This window comes from Lissotriton helveticus, assembly GCF_964261635.1.
Source record: "Lissotriton helveticus chromosome 1_1 unlocalized genomic scaffold, aLisHel1.1 SUPER_1_unloc_7, whole genome shotgun sequence".
In the NCBI taxonomy this organism is placed as follows: Eukaryota; Metazoa; Chordata; class Amphibia; order Caudata; family Salamandridae; genus Lissotriton; species Lissotriton helveticus.
This window is the reverse complement of record NW_027611714.1, coordinates 863,998-888,278: the sequence shown is the minus strand read 5'-3', so window position 1 is coordinate 888,278 and position 24,281 is coordinate 863,998. Positions and strand designations below refer to the sequence as shown.

The window sequence follows — 24,281 nt, the reverse complement described above, 5'->3', positions numbered from 1 at the left end:
CAGATTGGTCGGAAAAAGAACAGTTATATTTTCTTACAACATATGCTGATGAAGTTGTAGAAAAGTTTCGAAAATACTCTACAGTCTTAGAACCTAATGATATCGCAAGTGATCGTAAACAGTTACGTGATGGTTCTTTTGTTTTTTCCCAGGTAAACAACACGGTTAGACGACTGATTAAATTACGAAACGAGGCGTGCCACCTACAGGAGCAGAAAAAGATTGCGGACAACGTTCCCCAGTCCAATCCGCCTGGAGAGTCGCAGTCCTCCCTCTTCGAGACAGATAAGATAAAACCAGCTGACATGAGACCTACGCGGGAAGCCGCGCCCTTGTATGTTCCTCCTAAGGGAACGGGTGATAGTGATGACAAAAGTTCGGTTGATTCTAAGGGATATTTCATTTATTATTGGGTGTACACTCCTTGGAATAGAGCAGATGTAATGCGCTTAAAACAGCAGTACCTGATCCGCGTAAAAATCCAGCCGCCTTTTATGAGGAAGTCGAAGGCGCTTTAAATTCTTGTACTATGACCTTATGTGATATAGATTTGTTTTTCGGTTTAATTTTGCCCCCTGACATGTGGAGGACTGTTCATAAAATTGATGACCGTGCTATTTTCGGTGATGAATGGAAAGATTTAGAACGTTTAGCTGCGGACAGAGAGCCCGCCCAAAAACCACATCGGTTAATATTAGATCTTCCTGCAGCCATTTTGACTAAACTTAAAACGATTATCCCCCCTAAAAACATCGATTGAACTGTTTTAGCATCGTGTAAACAAAAGATAGATGAATCGTTTCTGATTTCTTTACTCGCTTCGAGGAAGCTTTTCATGATTTTAGTGGCCAGTCTTTAACAGATGATACCGGTAGGCATTTGTTTGTTGATAAATATGTTACGAAGGGATAGCCAGCCGTCTAAAAGCTAGCGAAAGTTCTTGGACTACGTCCTCTCCGGCCTCTGTGTTGACGATAGCTCAGTATTATGAGCGCCAGGCGGCGGAGGCGAAGGGGAATGAGGACAAGAAATCAAAAGAGTTAAAAACGAAAGTTATGTTGGCCCAGGTTTATGGCCTGCCTTCTAGAGGTTACAATAGGAGCCCTGATAGAAATTATGATATTTTTATTTATTTATTTTGAAAGTTTTATATTGCGCGAACAAGATCTTTGCAGATAACAGAGCGCTTTACATATGCAAGGGAGGGTGGGTACATGAGGGAGCATAAAATACAGATAGGAGGGAGTAATAACAATCGGGAAGGTCGGTAATAAAGGTAAAACGAAACAGCTGTGCAAATGGATCGAGCACGAGTACAGATCGACGCAGAGTCTTAAAAGATCGGGGGTGGGAATTCAGGTGTATTTAGCCATGAGGATAGCTTTAACTTCTTTCTTAAAAAGAAAAGAGGAGGGGATGAGCCTGGTTTCAGGAGGTAGTGAGTTCCAGATCCTCGGCGCCATTCCTGAGAAGGAGCGTTTGTATGTTCTTTCCTTCCGGAATCTTCGAGGTTTCAGCAGAAGATTCTTTGCGCTTCTGGTGGATCTCGAGCCGCCTGAAATTGTCAGCTTCTGAGTGAGGTAGCTGGGTGAGTTCAGGTGTATAGCCTTGTGTGTCAAGCAGGCAATTTTCAGGTGTATTCTGGCTTCAAAAGGCAGCCAGTTCAGGGACTTGAAGTCAGGGGTGATATGTGAATGTTTTTTTGATCCAGTGATGAGTCTCGCTGCCGCGTTTAGTGAGGCTCCCAGGGGTGCAGTTGTAGTTAGGGGGAGGCCGCAGAGGGCGATGCTGTCGTAGTCTATGCGAGGGATGATTAGCGCTTGTACTGCAGTTTGGAAGTCTTTGGCTGGGAGGAAGCATTTGAGTTTCCTCAAGGTATTTATTTGGAAGTTCGCTCCCTTAGTTGCCTTGCTGATATGCTGTTGCATGTTGAGATTTGCGTCAAGTGTTATGCCTAGAGATTTTGCTGAGTCCACGATGGTCGGCTGGACATTGAGTGCAGTTAGGTGTTTAAGCCAAGTTTGAGTGGTAGATATTTTCACGGGAGGTGAGATCAGAAGGAACTCAGTTTTCATAGCATTGAGTTTGAGGTGGTTATCGGCCAGCCATGCTTGGGTGCTTCTGATCGTTGAGTTCAGACGCATGATGTCTTTGGGGGATTGTAGTTTGAGGTACAATTGAGTGTCATCGGCGTACATGTGGAAGTGTACATTGGAAGCTTGTAGCATGGAGGTGAGAGGTTCCATAACTAAGTTGAACAAAGTAGGGGATAGGCAGGATCCTTGAGGTACACCTAATGATACAGGTACTGGGGAGGACATCAAGTTGTTGCTCTGGAATTTCTGAGATCTGTTGTGAAGAAATGAGGTGAACCACTGAAGAACAGTCCCTGAGAGACCCATTCTTGTCTTTAAAAGTTCCAGTAAGTTCTCATGTTTCACAGAGTCGAATGCCGAAGAGAGATCAAGAAGGATAAGCAGGCAGGAGTCATTGTGATCTAAGATTTGGAGGGCATCGTCAATTATGTGAGTCATAGCAGTTTCGGTACTGTGCCCTGCTCGGAAGCCTGATTGATGAGGGTTGAGGAGATCAAACTGTTCTATGTGCTTTGTCAATTGTAGTTGAACGCATTTCTCCAACAGTTTGGCAAGAGTGGGAATGTTGGTGATAGGGCGGTAGTTGTTTAGATCAGTGGGGTCTGCTGTTGGTTTCTTTAGTAAAGGTGTTACTTGTCCCACTTTGAGGGAGTCAGGTATCATTCCTTGCTGAAGTGAGCTATTGATAATTTTAGTCCAGAGTGGAAGGATAAACGGGGTGAAGTCTTTTACAGCGTTAGCGGGAAGAGGGTCACTGAGGTGATTTGATGGTTTCAGGGTGCTGAGTAGATTGACACGTACTCTGAAGAAGAAATTGGCAAAGGATGACCATGTTGCATTGCTTTTTGGTACATTGGGTGTTATGCAGTGGTGTTTGGAGTAGAGGTTTGCGTCAATGAGGAGATCGCTCCTTATGTTGTCAGTTTTTTGTTTAAAGAAAGCAGAGAAGTCTTCACAGGAAGGTGCATTGCCCATAGTGTCGACTGCTTGGGGTTGTTCCTTGTATTGGGATCGAATTAGCTCGAACAATTTTCTTGGACGGTTTTTTGCTTGGTCGAGCTGGAGTCTGAAGAAATCTGACTTTGAGCGCTTTATTTTCCTGAAGTATGCGTTTCTCTTTTTCTTCAGAATTTTTAGGTGCTGTGCCGAGGGAACAGATCTCCATGTGCGCTCTGCCATTCGCATGGCCCGTCTGTCTTCATTGAGACTCCCGTCGTACCAAGGGTTAGAGATCTTGGAGGTGTCTCTTTTCAGTTGCATCGGTGCAGCCTCATTGAATATTGAGGTCATAGCGTTGAGATATTGGTCAGTTAAGCACTGAACGTCCGTAACGTCGGACGGGGGAAGTAGGAGGTTGCAGCTGTTAGGGGGTACGGCGTTTGGCTTGAGTTTCTTCAAGTCTCTTTTCCAAACTTTGGGCTTGGAGGATTGGACCGGGATCCGTTTAACTTTTTCGTTGATGTAGAAGGTGACAGTATGGTGATCTGACCAGTCACAGGGTTGGATTGAATCAAGTTGAATAGTGCCTTCTTTGGAGATGATGAGGTCAAGGATAGATCCTTTGTCATGGGTCGGGCTGTTGCAAATGTGGGTGAGGTCGGAGGCGCTAAGGTAGTTTTTGAGGCTATTGACCTCTGCGTCACTACCATCATTCCAGTGAAGATTGTAGTCTCCAAGGTAAATTTGTGTGTTTTGCCGGCCTGAGTTGATTGAGATAATGTCCATGAGTTGTTGGGAGAACGTGAGGTTGTCCCCAGGAGGGTGGTAGATGATGTGTAGTGAACAAACAGGTTTGTTTTCACTGATGACATCAAGGCAGAAGTATTCACAGGAGGTAAGAGAGGGGGTGGAGACTTTAATAATTGCAAGGTTGCTCTTGTAGATGCATGCAATTCCACCGCCTGTCTTCCTGGGTCTGTCAAGTCGAATGATGCAGTAGTTGGGGGGGGACTAGGATATCCATGAAAGGAGTAGAGGATTCAGTTAACCATGTTTCAGTTAGGATGGCTAGGTCAAGGTTCAGAGAGATGATGAGATCCGCGACCTCCGAGGAGTGTCTTTGGGCCGATCTACAGTTGAGAAGTGTGCATTTGAGTTTGGGGGTGCAGAGGGTGGGTGGGTGATCTTGAGTGAAGGGTACTTTAGTGAGGTTGTTGGGGACAGAGCTTCTGTTGTTCTGCGTGGGGTGCCTACGAGGGTTAGAGAGAATCGTAGGAATGGACAGGTGTGTCGTGGCCATGGAGTTTTGGCGAGCCGAGACATATGTGCGGAGTAGGGTGAGTATGTCGAGGTCCGACAGAGACCTGACGGTGCGTCGAGGGCGGTTGGAGGTGTTGCGAGAGGGGATAGTGGTCCACTGAGGGGGGTGCGTAGGGTATGAGGGGGCTAGGTTGTTCGGTCGCGAGAGCGGTATGAGGGGGCTAGGTTGTTAGGTCGAGAACGGTGTGAGGGAGCTAGGTTGTTAGGTCGAGAAGTAGAGATGGGAAGGGGGTGTCTGGGGCGTGTGAAGAGAAACTCTCTGAGGGTGTGGAGTTCTTCTCTCAATTGTAGGAGGGTGGACATGATAGTGTCAAGCGTGGGGTTGGGTACGGTGTTGGGGGTGGGGATTGATGGAGAGCTAGTGTCTGTGTTACTGGAGACGGGGGGGAGGGGAGGGGGTGCATGTGAGGTGGATGGAGTTGGGGTTGGAAGTGTTAGTGAGTGTGTTGCTGATCGGGTAGGTGAGGATGTTGGGGGGGTGGGTGAGGGGGTGAGTGAGAGAGGATTAGTGGTGGTGTTGGTGTTATTGAGCAGGGAATCGATGATAGGGGGAGTGAGGTAATTGCGGGATCTTTGGAGGCTGGATGTTGCGGGGGTGACAGCGTGGTAGAAGGGAGTGAGAGTGGGGGGGGATGTTGAAGGGGGGAGAGGGCTAGGAGTGGTGGTAATACAGAGAGTGTGGGGGGAGAAGTTGAGGGAAGAGTGAGGGCTAGGAGTGACGGGAGTGAAAAGAGTGAGAGGGGTGATGGGTTGGGAGAGAGTCATGTTGTGTTGGGTGCTGTCAGGTGATGTTTGTTGTTCTGGGAAGCTAGTCAGGGCAATGGGGTGCTGGTTCGGTGGGAGCGGGTTAGAGGTGGGTGGGGGTGGGAGAGGGGTAGAGGGGGTGGGGGTGTTGGTGGCGGAGGGGAGAGCCACGATTGGGATAGAGGGCTGTGCTGTGTCAGTACTGGAGGAAGGAAGGAGGTGCGTGTTGGTGGTAGGGGGTGCTGGTAGGTCGTGGTGTTGGAATTGGGGGCCAGGTGTTGTGGGATCTGAGCGTTGGAGATGTGTTCTATGAAAGTGGGGAACAGGTTGTCAAATAGGTCGAGGTTTCTGTCTGTGGATTGAATTAAGATAGTACCGTTATTGTAGATAGTGATGGATGCTTTCGCTGGGTAGCGTTGGGATGGTGCGGTGGAGAGTGTAATGCCGTGAGCAGTTTTCCTGGTGGTCAATATGGTGAGTAGGGTGAGGACTGTTTTTCTCCATTGTGCTCTGCGTGCAGTGTAGAGAATAATATCGGTGCTCTTGGCTACATTGATGGGGGAGTAGTAGGTGTCTAGGAAGGGCGTTTCAGGGTGGGACTTTAAGAAGTTTTGCTTAAAACGTTTTGCGGTTTTTTTGGAGAGCTCTGGGGGGTAGTTAATTTTATATGTGTGTTTGCCCGTGAGTTCCATGTTGGACAAAAGGGGGAAGAGGCGTGCGAAGGGGGATGTGAGGTTGAGCGTAAGCAAAAGCTAAGGTGTGCGCGGGGGAGGAGTGGGAGTGGGAGAGGGAGTTAGGAAGTGTGCATGGGGGTAGAGGATTTGACTAGCCTAAGATGCCGCTTCGTTAGGCATGGTTAAGATGGCTGCCAGGGTATAGAGGTAGCACAGAATAAGGTAGTCCTATGTTTGTTCTTATGTCCTGAAATCAGGGATGCAACCAAGTTTTGGGGCAGTCCTTTTTCTATCTTACTAGGAGGGTAGGGAGAGGCGAGTCCTTTGTCTGTTTTGGAGGGTCAGGGGAAGGCAGTGCAGTGGAATGGGTGCAGCTTTCAAAGAAGAAAAAGAAAAAGAAAGATATATAAAAAAATAAACAATAATAAAAAAATATGAGGTAGCGATCAGTGCAATACAAAGATAGAAAGTGAGAAGGGTGCAGCTTATAACAATGTACAGTATAGAAGTGTAATACTAATGATATACTGGAACAAAATACATGTGCGCACAAAGTGAAATGGAAATGAGTGCCGCTTACCATAAAGAAAAAGAACAGAGAGATATATAAAAATATGAGGTAGCACTCGGTGCAATACAAAATAGAAAGTGCAAAGGGTGCAGCTTAAACAATGTACAATATAGGAGTATAATACTAATTATATACTGGAACAAAATACAGGTGTACACAAAGAGCTAAATGAGTCAAAAATGAGCCTAGAGAACAGCCAGAAATATATGAGCTAACGATCGGCGCATTAAATACAAGTAGAGGTATAATACTGCAATAAAAGGCAGACAATCGCTAGTTGAGAATAGACTAAAGAGGCCAGTTCTTAGGGTGTGGTCATATGTGAATATGACTAGGCCATGATGGCCGCCAAAGAGAGAGAAAGAGAGACCAGTCTAAAATGGCCGCCAAATTGTGGTGAATACAGAGTTCAGTTTCCCTTTCTACTCTGGGTAGGTCGAGTTAGTCCATCTTCCATGTTGCTAGAAGGGGAGGATGGAGTTCAGCTTTTATGTTGCTAGATGGTGAGGAGCGAGGCTTATCTCTTTTTTGCTGATCCCTGACCGCCTTGGTATGTAGCCTCATGGTCATCCGGTGGGTAGGGGGGCGATTTATGGCACCAGTTTATGGCCCCAGCCATATTGGCCAATGGAGAGTGAGACGATCGCAAAGCCCGCGAAAATACAAAGTATAGCGATATCAGTTCAAAATTCCGGGCATAAAGTAAAGCGATATCAGTTTAAAATTCTGTGCAGAAAGTAAAAAGCTGGCATGAGTGTTTAAAGTAATAGATTGCGTGCAAAGTTCCGGGCAGAAAGTGGGAAATCGGCATGAGTATCTAGAATGGTGGATTTGCGTGCAGTTACCTTCCAAGTCGCCACTGAACGTTGCTCAAATGGTTTTGCGTGCAGAAATCCGGGCAGACAGTGAACAAATCAGCATGAGTATTGAAAGTAGATTTGCGAGCAGTGGACGAGCACTTCCCAATACTCCTTACGGTCGTACGGATTTATCTCTCAATCAATGTGCATATTGTAAGCAGCTAGGCTATTGGATGTGTAATTGCCCGTTGCTACATCCTCAACAGGATGCCAGGGAGCAGGGCCAAGGGAGAACTGGTTCAGGTTCCTCGGAGCCTCGGGGATATATGAATGATGGTGCCCGATCCGACACAAATACACGCCCACAGCAGAGACCAAACACTTTCGATAGGCGGAATCAATATCAAGTGTCCGATTATGTTCAGCCTGATCTGTACGATTCTGCTCATGCATAGGATTGCCTAAGATGGGGTAAGGAATCAGTTGAAGTTCCAGTAGATCAGACGGGTCCCTATGTTACAGCACATGTTTAGGGCTCTACTGATCGGTTTCTGGTTGATACAGGAGCTATACGTAGCGCTTTGTCTAAACAATTGGTTTAGAGGGCTCCCCTGTCTGGCATAACTATTACTTCGATAGGTTTCGATGGAACACCTTCCCTTAGCCCATTGTCACAACCACTCTCATTCTCTGTTGATAAATTCAGTGCTCCATGTCCGTTTTTGCTTTCCCCTAACACACCAGATAACATTCTGTGTCTTGATATGTTGAAGCACTTTCGAGCCACGATACGATGTTTTCATGAAGGGGTGCGAGTCATTTTAAATGATAATTACACTGAACTTGACAGAATTTATCTTGTTAGAGAAGATATTGCATTAGCCTCACTTCCTGAATCTTTGTGGGCTACCTCAGACACTGATGTGGGTCAGATGGTCATTCCTCCGGTTCAGATTAGTGTCAAGGAGGGAGCTGTGTTGCCTCGTTTGCCACAATATAGAATCTCACAGGAGGGGGAAGATGCACTCATACGAATTGTACATGATTTGATACGAGTTGGGGTTGTTGAGGAAGTTCCATACAATGTTTGCAATAGTCCGATTCTTCCGATTCTGAAAAGAGATACTGACACACGAGTTTACAGATTCATTATTGATTTGAGGGAAGTGAATAAAATCGTAGTACCACAGTATCCCGTGGTTTCTGACATCACAACACTCCTTACCTTGGTTACTCCGACTGCCACTACATTTACTGTGATAGACTTGAAGAACGCTTTCTTTTCGATCCTCATTCATCCTGAAAGCCGATATTTGTTCGGTTTCACTTTGAATAATCGATCGTATCGATTTTGTAGAGTTCCTCTAGGCTATACTGAGAGTCCAAGTATTTACAGTCAAGCATTGAAAAGGGAACTTGATTCTTTTTTATTGCCCGAAGGTTTGGCTCTCATACAATATGTCGATGGCATCTTGCTGGCAGCCGACACTCCGGAACAGTGTGAAAAATGTACTCTATCTTTGCTTTCTTTTCTTGCTTCACATCATCACAAAGTCTCTCGAAAGAAGCTGCAATATTGTAGACCAAAGGTAACCTACTTAGGTCACCTTTTGTCTAAGGAGGGACGTGCATTGACATCAGATCGCATACAAGCAATTTTAGACACACCAGTTCCTACCACACAGAAAGGAGTACGTGCATTCTTGGGTCTTACTTCCTTTTGTAGACAGTGGATTTTGGGGTTTTCACACATTGTTAAGCCTTTGTTAGCACTTTTGACGAAAGATACTCCAGTACCCCTTCCATGGTCAGATGAATGTGAAAGTGCTTTTCGACAGTTACGACAAGCCCTTTGTTCAGCACCAGTGTTAGGCACACCAGATTACACGAAGCTTTTCACACTTTACGTGCACGAGAAAGATGGATGTGCATTGTCAGTGTTGGTTCAGTTACACGGCGATAAGCAACGTCCGTGTGCATATTTTTCAGCAGTTCTTGATCCCGTTGCTAGAGCATTACCTGGACGCTTTCGCTCAGTTGCAGCAACAGCGGTGTCAATTCGACAGAGTGAGGGAATAGTTTTGTCACACAAATTGTTAGTGCTAGTACCTCATGCTGTTGATGCCCTTTTGAATCAGACAAAGACGCAGCATTTGACTAGCGCTCGTCTTACAGGATATGAACTGACATTGCTACCCCCCCACATTACATTGAAGAGATGTGCAACTTTGAATCCAGCTACTTTGTTGCCATATCCGGTGACTCAGCCTCAGTCACAAGAAACGCACAATTGTATTTTTCTGACTGAAGAACAGACAAAGGGTCGCATTGATTTGCAGGATACGCCCCTTCCAGATGTAGATGGTGAATGGTGGGTTGATGGGTCTTGTTTGAAATTACCAGATGTACGACTTCAGCCGCATATGCAATTACCACGCTTGAGACAATAGTGGAGACAACACGCATACCACAGAAATCGGCTCAAGCAGCTGAATTGATAGCTTTGACACAAGCATGTGAGCTTAGTGCTGGTTTGTGTGTGAACATTTATACAGATAGCCGCTATGCTTTTGGAATAGCGCATGATTTCGGCCTACTCTGGAAGGAAAGAGGCTTTCTTACATCTCACGGAATACAGATAATGCACGGAGACTTAGTGCATAATCTTTTGACTGCATTGACATATCCGAAGAAAATTGCTATAGTGAAGTGCAGTGCACACAAGAAAGTAACAGACAAGATTGGACAAGGAAATGCCTTTGTAGACCGTGTAGCACGTGAAACTGCGATGAAGAGAAATACCACTTCTATGTATGTAGTGAAGTCACAAGCTGAAAGATGGCACGATGCTAGGCAGGAAGTGCGAGAGATACAGAAGACAGCTTCTGACAAAGAACGTGAACAGTGGTCTAAAGAAGGAGAGTTAGATGATGAAAGTTGTTGGAGAAATAAGCAGATGGATCGATGGAAGCTGCCTATAGCTCTCGTACAACCTATGGTTCAGATGGCACATGGGCTAGCACATGTTGGAGCTTCCGCAATAACGAAAATGCTTATGCAGGTTTGGGAGCATCCAGAGATTGCTAGCACAGCTAAGAGTGTAGTACAGTCTTGCTCGATTTGTTTGCAATACAATCCTGGAAAAGGGACACGAGTTCCATCTGGAGGTTTTGTTACACCAACTGCACCTTTTGAAGTCCTTCAAATGGACTACATTCAGCTTGAGCGGTGTAATAATTTAAAGTATGTCCTAGTGGTGGTTTGCTCCTTCAGTAAATGGATTGAGGACATTGACCAAACAGACACTAGTCTGCAGCAATATGTTGATTTCAATTTAGGCCTGTTTCCTTTTGTTTGTGTTGCATTAAATAGTAGGAAAATACGCCGATTGACTAGAGTTGTAGAAGCTGTCACCAATGAAACTGCTGTAGCTCTTGGTAATATCACCAAAGAACTACAAATTGCCAGAATTGTAACTCTTCAGAACCGGATGGTTCTGGACGTTATGTTAGCAGATAGAGGAGGAGCATGTAAAGTCATCGGAAGTAGTTGTTGTGTATTTATCCCTGACAATTCGCCTTCTGTATATGAAGCAATTCTTAAGCTACATAAAATAGCTGCCGATATTCATGAGAAAAATGGCACTTGGACTTTTGCTGGATGGTTTTGGGCTTTGGTTTCCGCCTGGGGTTGGAAGTTACTGACTGTTCTATGTATTGCAGTTGCATTGATTTTCACTTGTCGTATGTGTATCCACTGTGGCCCAATGCTATGTTCTATGTGCATAAATGCCTGTATACCATCGAAACGAAATGCAGTAAAAGTGCAACAATCGTTGGATAAAGAAGTGACAAATATAATGTGCATAGATATACAAGATGAATGCACAGATTACCCTAAAAGAGCATATGTCTATAGCTAACGCTAAAAGGGTTGTCTATTGTAATTTAGCAGAGATTAAATTGAGCGTTAGCAAAAGACATCTTAGTTCTGGCCGTTATCTTGACATTTAGCGGCATCCATTTTGGATTCACGGCAGCCATTTTGTCTGCCACACGTTGCCTCGTGTCGACCATGTGCGTTGTCCTACCTTTCTGCTCATGGCCTTTGAATCTTCCCGGCAACAGGCTAATAATAGCATCTCTGTGTTTTGCCGCTGACCGTTAGGGTCCGCATCTGTTAATGGTTAGCCTTAGATTGAAATATGTTAGCCGAGACCCCAAGACTGTTAGCTCCTCCCACTGATCGATTGTGCATCTCGATATTACCTTGTATGGACATAAAATGTGCTCTTATGCTTTGTACCGCCTTCTTCTGAGCCCCTGTGTGGGTATAAATAAACCATGCGTTCAGTAGCCCTTTGTGCTACTTCTCGGATTTTAGCACCACCTCATGAGGTGTAATAAACATTATGTTTTGCATTTCCAGTTTCCGTGCCAACTTTTTCCTTTTGGGTCTGAGGACTTCGTGCGCAGAAGGGCAAACCCCTTGCACTAGAGGGTCTGGTTGAGGCCTGCACGACAAGGAGGCCCCTTTAAGCCAGAGATGAGGACAGACTTCAGACGATACATGATTCAAGAAGGCGGGGCGGAGAGCCGGTCAGGTAGGTCAGTAGTTGGTCCAGATACACACAGCAAGGGAGCGCGAGGCAGAGAAACCAGCTGGGAAGACTGGAAAGACGGAGAAGACCTAACAACCTTCCGAGAGAGAGAACCGGAGCCCAGGGGAGGTCACAGCTTGTCCGCGAACGGAACACCCGAACCTGGCAGAGGAGGGAAAGCTGAAGCAGAAGGAGACCAGACCTCAATGAAGGACGCGTAGTCACTACGCCACGGCTCGGAGGGACGTGGCTCTTCCAGGTGCGTGGGCGTATACGGGGCTTTTGGAAAGGGGCTGAGTCAAAGAGGGAGGGGAGGCTGAGGGGTGAAAGGGGCCCAGGGAAAAGGAAATAAGTGAGACGGAAAAGAAAGACAAGAGCAGAAATCATTGGCTACTCTTTTTCTTTTTTGTTACTCCAACCTCTACCGCCTTCCTTCACATTTATGCATAGCTATTATTTATCCTTCACATCCTCCCTTGACTAAACCATAAAGCAAAAACACTTACCTGAGCCTTTTCCTTCTGTCCGAGGGACGACGGTGGCCGAGGCTCACCTAAGGGACTGAAGTAGAAGATTCTGTGGGAAAGAAGAATACAAAAGAGACAATCAATTACTGTGATTTCCTGTAATACTAAAAAAAGTGCATACTAAGAAATTATTCAATGCAATGAGCTCCTTCTTGACCGACTCTTCTACATACTTGGTGTAGAATGTGGGCATAATTCCATTAGTCCAAGATAATGGTAAGCCTAATACAACAAATAATTCGTGGTCAAGAAAAATTGGAATGGGCCATAGAGAGATAGATGACGACGGCCCAAGTGGGCAGGGAAATGTACAAGGCTTCACTCACCCAGCAGGTTGAATGCATACATGAGGTTGCTGACGGTCAAACGCACTAAACCACGAATCAACAGAGCCACCAAGGGGTACATGCAGGGCACCCCAACATATCCCTTCAGAAAAAACAACCGGGCGAGAACCCGTATGCCTTCCTTACGAATTTTGAAAGGGCTCCCCAAGCTGTGGATGGCCGGAGGGGAAGTGGACTTTCTTTTTAGCACCGCTATTGACAGGGGAGGCCCAGGCTGTGTACCAGGTGGCTAACCCCACAGGAAACACTCCTTACAAGGACATTAAGACTGTCATATTGGACCATTTGGGAATGGATCCTGAAGCATATTGGTCAAGATTCAGAAAGGAACGAGGTAACCCCGGAGATAACCCAAAGACCATATTTTTAAAGTTAAAGGCGGCTGCGGATACATGGTTAAGACCCCAAGAGAACAGCAAGGAACAAATATTGGTGGTCATTTATCTGGAGCAGTTTCTTGAGGTCTTACCAACACCCACCCAGAGGTGGCTATGTCAACAGCCACATCTCTCTGTAGATCAAGCTGTGGAGATGGCAACGTCCTTTGCTCGGGCCCAACCAAAGACACTAAGTTTTGAACCTGATAGGTCCTCACGGTATTAATTATATCAATGAGAGGGAACGATGGGCTATGAAGGTCGAACATACAGGCCCACAAACTAGTGTAACAAGATTAGTATGACGTTCCTGAGGGGGAATAGTAGAGAAAGAAAGGGGAGCAGGTGGAAACTAGGTATGTATTGCGAGGATCAGTGAACCCCAATGTCAGTGCAAAACCAAACAGGGAGGAAGGGTTCCTCCTATTCTGAAAAAGACCCTCACACACCCAACTAGCAGGTGTCTTGCTTCATCATTGGGCCTGCTCCTACTCGGGTCGGCGGTGCAATACCCGATCAGGCACCCTGAAAGGGGCCTACTTAGCGGAGATCCCAGACTGGAAGGCGCGCCGGGGTAGGCTACACGCTGCCTGGACTGGTGTAACCGACACTACTCTATAGGGTCTCCAGGCCCATAGGAATGAATAGGGAGGCATTCCTTATTACTGATTCGGTAAATACCAAATCGGTAATAACGAATATTACAGAATCAGTAAAATTTACTGATTGTTTACCTAAATTCTATTCACTGATTCCTAAATACCGAATCGATAAAATTCGGTACTCAGGAATCGGTAAATAGAAATTACCTACATCTAGCCCTAAATGGGAAATTGGCTACTATTCTGATTTTACACCTATATGGGACTCCCCGGGGACACCGCCCTGCCTTCAAGATGGTTTAGCTGGCCCCATTAAGAGAGCGGGAATCTCCATATGGTCTGATCTGGGGGATGTAAACGGAATCCATCTGTGGGAATTCTTAAGAGCCAAGATAGGTTCTAGTTTCTCAAAGTTTAATTACCTACTACTTAAATCTTGGTTTGAGGCAGACAATGGGGGCATAAGAGGCATCTGGGATATAGAGATCCTCTTTCAATCTGTCCAGCCATACAAGAAAGAAATTTCCATCTGGTATAAAAAAGCTTTTGGATGCAAATGATCTAGGAATTCCACCACAGTCATCGTCTTAGAACCAATCCCCCTTCGAATCCATCATGGGTAACCACCTAGAATCATCTTTAAACTATTGTATAAGTTTATTAAACCAGCTAGTCTTAAGAAAAATCACTTTTTTGTCTCTAACCGCATTTATTATACACCCGCCAGAATTGCTAAATTCGCCCACTTCCTGAGCCAAAATGTCCCAGATGCATGGCACCTAAAGCCAATGATATCCATATATTCTACGAGTGCCCCGAGTTAGAGCGGTTTTGGAAGGAGGTAGGAGACTATCTGCGTAACATCTTCAAAGTTAACATTGAGGTTAATGGTTCATTGGTGTTTTTCGTTAATGACGGTCTTTCCACAGCAGACTTAACACAGACACACAAAGGGTTGTTGTTATGTCTGATTTTGCTTGCCCGCAAGGAAATATGTATAAAATGGAGAGATCCCCACCCTTCTAAAACAGAAGATTGGCTAAAATCCTCACTTGCAATGGCTTGCCTTGAACCTGCAGCAACCAGTGATAGATCAACGAATATTTGGCAACCTTTTATCACCATGGGCCGAGACTTGAGATTATTAGGACATCTAAGGTAAAAATCTACTGGAACTATGATTAGTTACACCAAAACCCCAAAAAAGGGGCTTGTCGGGTGACCTAAGCAAGTGCAGGAAGCCTAAGGGTGCCCAGTTCGAAATTGATGGCTTTGAAAGATCTGCAGCAGCTTATTGATGAGATGAGGACAAAAAAAAAAAAGTATCATAAATATGTCACATAAACGCAATTTCTCACACCTCGGGATCATAACATAACATCTGTTAGTGCAGGTGTGTCCAACACAGGCCCTGGAAGGCTGGATCTAAACATATTTTCAGGATATGTGCATGAGCTAGATATACAAATAATTAATTAATATAGCAAATTGGCATGGTCCTGGCTCTACTTGGTCGCCAGGGGCTATTAAAACATTCAAAAATATTGTGCAGAGTTTAAAAACTGTCGCGCGGTCTCATGGGAAGTCCAAATCTGCAAACAGTTCTTTTAAATGTCAGCACTTCTCTAGTTGAAGTTTTGCAAGAGATACTTTACATAATCCGCACCATGTGCAACGCCCTCTCCATGTTTTGTTTGCGGTCATCTGTTTGCCGCGCTGGCAGACCCACTGTCTGTATCAACAAACGAATACTGCACAGAGTTATAATCACAAGGATGACGTCACTGAAAATCCAGGCTAGCCCATTGCTATGCTTTCACACTGCACACAGATTTTAGCAGCTGTTACCTGACCAACATAACGCTCGACCATCCTGTAACATGACCTCCCCCAGCACTGTGTTTCCATCCCCTATTACACGTACCCACTCATTCCCTGCCCATTACTGGCTAACGTGGACTTAGGTGGACTTACCTACTTCCTTGTGCAGAGGGTCCCACGAGGCACGGCAGAGCACGGCAGCCAGCAAACACGCTGCGGCAATTTCCCACATTGTGCGCGCGGCGCCCCTGGCACCTCATTACGGCGCACCGGGGTGCCGCGGTGCACAGTTTGGGAACTGCTGGCCTAAGGTAATGCAAGACCAGGCTCGCTTGATTTTATCCCCCAGCTCATTAACATTCCAGGATAGTACCCTCAACAGGAGACCGGATGGTCTGGAGGCCTGTGCCTGGGGATCCCCGTCACTACTCTCCGAATTTGTGTGAATCATAAGCATCCTTGAAGTTTAGCACTCCTTGGGCTCTACGTAATGCAGTTTTATTATGTCTTTTCGTCTAAATCCTGTTATAGCACCTTTTGTCAAACGTCCTCCTGAAACTAAAACTAAAACAATTAACTGTGCCCAACCCAGTGTTGTGGCGTTTTCAATTCTGTGAGCATGATGGAAGATTTAGGACCTTTTGCTGACGGGGCCCCGATATACAGGTAAATGTTGTGGACTATTATAAAATAGTTATCTGAACCATACAGTAAGAGCATTTGGTGGGGAGAAATGGGGAGATAATTTCTGGATATTTTGTACTGTAGGAAGCGAGGTGTAGGAATTAGTTATGCGACCCCCAGCTTGCCGACAGAACGAGAGAACGTTGGCGGCTGCTCTGACCAGTATTAATAGCGTGATTTCGCAAGTATGCCTGATTGGTATGTGTTTTACATGTGTTGTACCACACTCGAGGTAGAATCAGATCCAGGATGAAGCTTTGTGATGAATGACTCCTGCCCCCCCTTTTTCATTATCACTTTAGGATTCGAGTTGTTTTAGGATTCGGGCGATGTGGGTATCTCTGTACCCCTGAAGTATAAATTTGTCTGTGAACTCGAGAGTGAAGACTTCACTACAGGTACTTCTTTGGCTGCCTTTTAGTTTAAGTACCTTTTCTCTGCCCCCGTGTGTCGTTCGGGTTAACACCGACCCGGTGGTACTTGCACCATACACCCAGGCGTGGATGGATATTTGAGTGGGTGAGTGTAGAGTTTTGCTTCATGTGTGGCACCGTCTTGATCCCCTCCCCTTTTTTGGCTCTTTCTGATCTCACGTGGTCTCTTGACTTTCTGAGCACTGCATGGGCACTGATGGGATAGGGAGATTTTTTCCGGTAGAATAGAATGTAGTTATGCTTTTTTCATTATAATTGTAGATATGTTTATACCCATGTCCTGATGAAGCCGAAAGAAATGATTGGCTGAAACGCGACCGGGACTGCGTCGACAAACATATGAGGAGTCGCATTAATTTGAATTTTGCCTTAGAGTAAGGGCGCCTATAGGGTAATGAGACAAGCGGTGTTATACCTCAGGCGCGCAGGGGACTTCCTCAGAGTGTATTGCTCAGAGTAAGGAGTGTACATTCATTTTGGTTATAATTAGGTATTTTATATGTTGTATATATTGTGTATATGTATTGTGTTATATACGTAATTGTGATGTATATGTGATTTTCAGTATTTGTTCATGTCCTGTATATATTATGTTTAATGTATGAGCAATTGATGTTCTGTACTCAGCCCGTGATATGACACGTGTATTTGTTAGTATCATGTATATGTAGATTTTCAAAATACTAAAAAACGTCAGGGTAATTGATGGTACCATGAACAAAAATAAATGATTGATTGGTCCCTCCGTACTATTTTTCTTTGCTATACATCTTTGATGTTATATGCCCAGGTATAGGGGGTGATTTGGGCATACCCCTTTTATTGTTGTTGTTTTTAAAAAAGACAGCACGCAATTGGCCACAGGTGGGGGCATTGCTCCGCTCATGGCCTATTGGTGTCTGTTACGCGCAGCAGGGACATCTGGTTTAAATTATAAACATGTGTTGGGCTGTTTGTTGAGCAGCAATCGAGCGGCGTGGAGCAGTCGAGCTGCAGCGGGAGAGGAGCAGGAGAGGAGGGTGCCGGAGCGGGCTTTTGGCTTTTGGAGCGGGCTGAGAGGGCTAAGAGGGCTGGTGAGCACCGGTGGGATCAAAGCCGGCATACTGCATACTGCATCGTGATACTGAAGCGAGGTGCGAGCCGCGAGCCGCTAGACGAGAGCGCTGGTGGGGCTCTAAGCGCTGGAGCGCTGGTGGTGCTCTAAAGCGCTCTAAAGTGCAGAGGCGTCGCGGTATTTTCGAAAGCCCTGAGGCGCCCCGCGCTGTTTCCACCTCGGAAGCCCAGGGGATTCCATTACAGCTCTGCGCCGCACCGCCCTGCAGAGGTTCAAGTAGAAGCAGGAGCTGGGTGCCGGGAGCAGGCTGAGAGCTGAGAGCTACTCCCAGGCTGACTTGGTACTCGGAGCCTTGAAGTACCGCGTCACACCAGTGCCAGATGCCAGACGCAGATGCAGGTAAATAAACAGGATAAATAAACAGGAGCATTTTAATACCGTCTGGAGCATAAGTGAATTTTGAGGCTTTGAAAGCGCCGTGGCATCCCGAAGCCCTGAAGCCCCCGAGGCGCTGCCGGCCACATGTCTGACCTAAAAGCTTGACCAGAGGAGAGGACCCAAAACCTGTTCAGAGGAGAGGCGGCAGCACGGAGGTGCCCAAAGTGGTTGTAACGCCTAAAGCATCTTTTGAGGAATCCTGCGAGCGAGCAGTGAGCAGTGAGCAGCATACCCGGTGAGGAGAGGTGGAGGGTCTTGAGTGTTAGCGGCAACAGAGGAGACAGCAGGGGGTTGCAGTGGCAAAGGCAGCCATAGCTGGAGCAACAGTTTGGAAAGGACTTTGGAGAGGGGTGGAGTGGAGTGCAGAGGGGGTGTCTGGGCCAGATCAGTTTACTTATTAACGGCCACAACCCGTGTTTAATGACCGTCATACTAAGCAAGTATACACCTAGCAAGTTCCCATCGCAAAGGTCGCCAAGGGCAGCGAGAGGCCTGGAGTTCAGTCGGTGGGAACAATGAGGTTGGGAAAAACACGAGGAAACCCCCCACAGACCACAAAACGGACCACAAAACGGAAAACCAAAGCAAAAGCAAACACTAGCCGCCGTATAGATACTGTAGCCAATCCCCCCACCACCCCACTAATACCTCCAATCTATTCAATATTCGGCTCTATGAAGCCAAATGGAAAATTCACCTTTTTGAAAGATCCTGTGTCTGCGATATACACAATGCCAGCAATCCCAAATGGACTACAAAAACCTATGACTCCGAGCAAGGCTATCATGCAGTCAGTTGTTCCAGAGCCCCCCCTGTCCGGTGCAACCGTTACCCCAGCGAAGGGCTTTGGAAAAGTTGAATCAGACAAGAGCCCACAAATAGCTCTGAGGAACAACAAGCACAAGATACAAATTCAAGATCAAGTACATACGGTACACACGAAGCACGCGGATAACAGTCGTCACGACCCGGCTCAAGAACAAATGAATCGTTCAATGCCGTCGGTATCATTGACTGGAAACTGGACAGTCCTAGTGAAAAACCCTTGGGCGACAGTATGTCGACCATGTGGCCTCAAAGGACCACCACGAATTCAACACAGTCAGTTCCATTAATAATTGACATAAATCAAGAACTACCAAGGACCAGTAGCCCTCTGGTTGTGGGTGTTGATGTAGGAAGCCATAATGCTAGTGGGATTGATGCTGTGTACAAGGTACAATCAAATAATCACTCAACCCCGAGACTGGACTCACGTTTAAATCAAATAAAGTCAAAGCCCAGCGACAACAGTGATGGATGTAATTACTGGACGGACTGCCAAACTTTTTCAGACAATAAACAAAGCATAATGTCGCGCAATGTAAAACAAGACAAGCAAACAAACTTGACTGGTTCCAAACAAATGAAACTACACAACAAGTCTGTAGCGCCAACAACAGAGGCAAAAGAAAATATCTCAAAAGAACAGCACCAAGGCAATCAATCAACCCTGGTAACACCAAATAATAGTTTAATTGAGTTATCTAGTGGGTCAAATCAGGATATAGAAACCCAAGAAACCCAAAAACGTACAGATTTGTTTAACTGCAACGGCTACGAGCACCGTCAGGAATCATCAATAATAGAAATTTCAAGTGTGACAGCATTATGTGAGCCACCACTCGTAAAAGAGTCAGTACATAAGGGATCTCTACACAATCTAAACGAGGAACATCGAATACTAGCGTCTCTTGATGAATACCCATACATTAAATTCACGCCAAACACTACTAAAGCAAACGTACGCCAGCAAGCAGGAATGCAAGCAGGTCTCAACCAAAATCTGGAATCAATAATAACCTTACATAGTGCACTGGGTAACATATTGGAAACCTCAATCAAAACATTGAATATGCAGTCAGACAAACTTGATATTCAAATCTACTTAATGAGCACAATAGCAGAACACATATCCAGTATAAACAAAAAATTGGATACCATGGGAAACATGGTTGCGATTATTCAGGAACAATCTCGCCTCCAGACACAGCCCCCGAATTGTACATGCAGTCCAATATTGGAAAAACTAAAGGAGTTGCCTTTAATACTTAAAGACATTCTACAGGAATGCAAGCAGGCAAATCAGGGAGTCAACGGTACATTTGATACAAGAAACCTTATCGTGCAACAAAAAGATGTACTCAAAGATAAAATAGCAAATCGAGAAAAGAGAAAGGCAGATTTGAAAACAGTAGCAGCACAACAAACAACAGATAAGGAATCGAAACAAAACATGTCAATAAAAATAATAACTGAAGAACAACAGGATGTCCAAAATCTTAGAGGGACAAACCCAGGGCCTCGGAATAGCATTTGTCATGATCCAACACAGAAGAAACAGTTCATACAGGTTAGTGAAAAAAATCCGAACACCAACCAACCCCTAACCAAAAGACAGAAAAAACGGGCGAGGAAAAATAGAAACCAATTATTAAACCGTATGCCAGCAACAAAGCAGACCTTGATCAACTTCCCGATCTTTAACCGCCCAAAGCCATCAGTCAAAGCCAAAGCTATTAATGAAGAGGGGTTACACCCCCTATCAATAACACCAAAATCCCGGGGCAGCCTCGGGAAGCAGAGCTTAAAAGCAGAAAGGCAAAAGCACACTGCCAAAGAAGAATGGTGTAACGACTTAGCCCAAATAAAAAGATCACGAACAGCAACAACACACGAGGAGATGATCCATGTCGCAAGCTCAGATACAGATGACTCAAATAAGGATGAACATGCAACCCTAGCCACAACATCAAGCAGTGCGGATTGGAGTCTGGAAAGTATTGAGTATGACCACTCACCATTGAACAGAGTACAAGTGAGTTTGAAGGACGAGCCAAATAATGATGGGAATAAAAAACAACAAAGAACCTGCGTCAAGCCGCAAGGCACTAACCACCAAGGAATGAAACAAGAAATCAGTAAATACGAGCTCAACAAGCAAGGAGATCAAAGGGTAGTGACTAACAGTTTTGATAATAAACATAAAGTTACGCCAAATCCTGATACAACTAGGAGTATCAACATTACCTCGAAAAGGGACAAAACTAACACAAGACAAGTTACAGCAAGAGTCGATAGAAGTAAGCAGCATCAACTACAAGTAAAGATTATTACAGAGCGGTACGACCAACATCAAAGCATAGGACCGGGAAAAGCAACAAGACCAATGCTTTCTCTAGTGACCACCATTAACGATTGTACGCCTAACACAAAATCAGGCGGACAGAAAAGAACAATTCCGGAAGTAAAAACCAAGACAAGAATGCCAACAGAGCAATTAGTGAATGATGACTATATCCAACAGGTCAAAATCATAAAGGATGAGTCGAGGGACAACGGAAGTAATAAAAATGTGAGAACTCGGCAACATTGCAATGTGGATGATATACAATTAACAACAACTGGAAGGATACTTTTTATACCTAACTACACAATGCGAGACACACAAGACTACTAAAACCGAGGAAACATCATACATCTGATCTCGGCTATCCCGAGCCTCAACCATATAACGCCTGCAGACTTATTGACAATTGAATTTGTTGATCTTGGGAACAATTCAGCCAAGGAAGGCACCCTCTCAACCTGGAGGAGCGTGGAAATAGTTAAGCAGTTACTCAATGAAACCACAAAATTCGAAGAGTGGGGAATCTCGCTCAAAGAAGAGAAAACGGCAGGCTATCCCTCGCCCCTATTAAGAAAGCACATCAGACGAGAAGATCAGACCGGTATAAGTCGAAAACAAACATACTCGGTATTGCAAGGTGCCAGGGGTGCAGAACTTATAAAAGCTGAGCAACAGAGTAGGCCGATGCAATGTCCTACTGAAGACCGAATTAACAGCAGGGCGTATAACATCGAACAAAGTATAGTAAAAGTCCTCTCCTGGAAGATCGCTGAAGCAAAAGAAATTTTAAACAACAACTGGAAAATGGACACTTGGGCCACTTATGACATCGTTGCCCTGCAGGAAACATGGCTAACAGAGCCAATTGATGTCCCAGGCAGAATCAGTTTTCATGTTAGTGCAACCCGCACCCAGCGCCATGGACGAGCGAAAGGCGGTTTGTCGGTCTACATAAATACTGCATTAAACATCAAAGCCTCCCAACTGGCAAACTCTACGACCGATATGCAAATAATCAAATTTGAGAGGTTATCCAAGGCTGGTATCGGAACCATAATACTAATCAATATATATGCTCACCCAAAAATGAAGGTAAAAAAAGAGCTATTTAAATGCATTAACAATGTAATATCTGGGTTTCGTCTTGATCAACCAACATGGGAGATAATCCTTACGGGCGATTTCAATACTAATCTTATACACCACCCAGAACAGGAGGATAATGTCATCGCTGCAAACGAATTTTGGGTGGTTGAAACACAGGAGATCCCGCTCGCCAAGAAGACTGACCAAGTGGGAAAACAGTTGATGTGGGCTCTGGAAAATCATGGGTTGCGAGTACTTAATGGAAGAATCAAACAGGATAAACCCCCTTCAAACACCTATATAGGCCCTAGCGCAAGTACAATTTAGGATTATACCATTGTCTCGCTCCCTCTGCTGGGATTAATCAAAAAATTCCAAATTCTGTGTACGGCTGACAGCGACCATTCAATGCAGCATATTGAAATCAGCCTGGCACCGTTCAAACATTTAAAAGCTCGATCATTAGCTGGGGAAACATCGACAATCAACCTGAAGCGTTTAAGATGGACGAGTAACTCGCTACCGCAAATAGCACAGGAAGCAAAGCACCTACTTCAAAATATAACCAATGGAAATGAAATGTGCGCAGAAACATGGACTACCTTTTTGAATAAATTATTAAAGACTAGAGCCAACTTGAGCATAAAATTCAACCAAAGGAATAAAGGTCAGCCCAGTAAGATCATTCTGTCCTTAAGAAGGCGTTTGCGGAAGTTCATGAGGCAAGCAAAGGGTCGTAGTTCAGATTTGCATGTTTGGCAAACAATCCGACATGTAAGGAAACAATATAAGCGACAAATATGGATTGAAAAAAAAAACAGAGATACCGATTTTTGGACCAAACTACTGAATAACATAAAGAAATCCGATTCCAGAGCGTTCTGGTCACAGGTAAATTCATTAAACAGATCAGCACAAATAATAAACATGACCTGTGTTACAGAACAGGCATGGGTTCAACATATACTTGACACATTCTCAGTAAATCTATCGATGCCGCCCATAACAACAACTAACAATACATCAAATGTAGTGAACCTAAAGACCTCCTTTCCAGCACAATTAAACAATCTGTGTACCAATCAGAAAGGTGGGGCTCAGACATCCAGTTCTTACGTGGAATCAGAAATATCAAAAATAATTTAAAGAAGCAGGCAAGATAGCGCACCAGGACCAAATGGTGTTCCCCAGGCCATCTATAAGGAGGACCCCCAATATTGGGCATGCAAATTAAACATCCTATTTCAGTCAATAAATAGCACAAGTCGGCTCCCTGAAAGCTGGAGAGGGGCGATTATAAATCCGATTTACAAAGGAGGAGACCGAAAAAAACCAGCAAATTACCGTCTGATAGCACTTATTGATGCTGAAGCAAAATACTATGCATCCCTTGTGCTAATCGACCTTACCAAATGGTCTGAAGATAATAAGAAGATTCCGGTAAATCAGACAGGGTTTCGCAGGGGTACAGGCACTATGGCTAATGCCATGGCGATATGTTTAATCGCCGAAAAGAGTATACAAAGCCGTCAAGCACTGTACGCCTGCTTTGTTGATTTCAAGGCGGCTTTTGACCGTGTCAATCGTCAGCTACTATGGTCCAAGTTAAAACAGCAGGGACTGCCGGACACAATTCTAAATCCCATAATGGATTTATACACGGATACCTGGATGCAGGTAAAGATCGCTAATGGGCACCAACTAACACAGAAGATCAGGACATATGGCGGATTGAAACAGGGCTGCGTCTTGGCGCCCCATCTTTTTAATCTATTCATGGCAGACCTAACAACAAGTCTGGATGGGATTAACGCCCACCCACCGCGGCTAGGAACATTACGGCTGACACATCTCTCCTATGCCGATGATGTGGTGCTCCTTAGTCAGACTAAAATAGGTCTGCAACGCCTCCTGCATGAACTGGCTGAATACACTAAACAGAATCTTCTTGAAATAAATAGCCAAAAAACAAAGATCATGATAATAACTCGCCAGCGC

The 24,281-nt window shown here is 45.1% G+C and overlaps 2 protein-coding genes across 9 annotated transcripts in view; both read right to left on the bottom strand.

Annotated features, from left to right (window-relative positions):
• Nucleotides 1–24,281, bottom strand: part of LOC144806430 (uncharacterized) — a 342,683-nt gene that overhangs the window by 121,522 nt on the left and 196,880 nt on the right. The window lies entirely within an intron of this gene.
• The window catches only part of LOC144806424 (uncharacterized), a 65,811-nt gene that overhangs the window by 33,529 nt on the left and 8,001 nt on the right, over nt 1–24,281 (bottom strand). For all 8 annotated transcript variants that reach the window (XM_078672789.1, XM_078672790.1, XM_078672785.1 and 5 more), the window contains exon 2: nt 12,251–12,320. The gene's annotated coding sequence lies outside the window, so the exon portion shown is untranslated. The remainder of the gene's footprint in view (nt 1–12,250; nt 12,321–24,281) is intronic.